We start from the raw sequence: 517 nt of genomic DNA, 5'->3' as shown, positions 1-517 counted from the left end.
TTTCCATGCTCTTTGTAATGCCATCTTAACACCCGTAAATTAATATGTGACGTGCAGTACCACATGGATATTTTTGTATTATAACGTTCACATCACTAATGGCACTCGTTCCACCCTAAACTGCCTTTGCGATACTGGTTTCCTGCTTTGTGCATAGATTTGAATCAGAAAGCGAACACAAAAACGAGTTATTTCGAATTGCATTTAAAACCGGAACCACCAGAAAGCAGAGACTCCATCCACTCTAGAAGATTAGCATGGCCCTGACTGCGCAAGGATGACATACAAATTTGTGAAACGTTCCATATTTTTGGACACATGCACGGACAGAAATGCCCTTTGCTCTGCCTCTGACAGTATCATTGCTGTTTAAAGCAGGTCGCGAGGGCACGGCACCAGCGCTGACCACGTCGCAAACATCCAGGCTGGGTAAGCGAAGCCTGGCTGCCTATTGCTGCTCCAGCGCGTGTGCGACGTGATCAGCAGTGCCGGTGGCCGTGTGCCCTCGCCTGTGGCG

At 48.4% G+C, this 517-nt stretch overlaps 1 pseudogene; it reads left to right on the top strand.

Moving 5' to 3' along the window:
- Window positions 1-245: 245 nt before the first annotated feature.
- LOC138505369 (U6 spliceosomal RNA) lies at window positions 246-312 on the top strand (annotated as a pseudogene).
- Window positions 313-517: the final 205 nt, after the last annotated feature.

Source organism: Ambystoma mexicanum, chromosome 11, assembly GCF_040938575.1.
Source record: "Ambystoma mexicanum isolate Mex_15411 chromosome 11, UKY_AmexF1_1, whole genome shotgun sequence".
NCBI classification, from domain to species: Eukaryota; Metazoa; Chordata; class Amphibia; order Caudata; family Ambystomatidae; genus Ambystoma; species Ambystoma mexicanum.
This window is presented reverse-complemented; position numbering and strand designations above follow the sequence as displayed.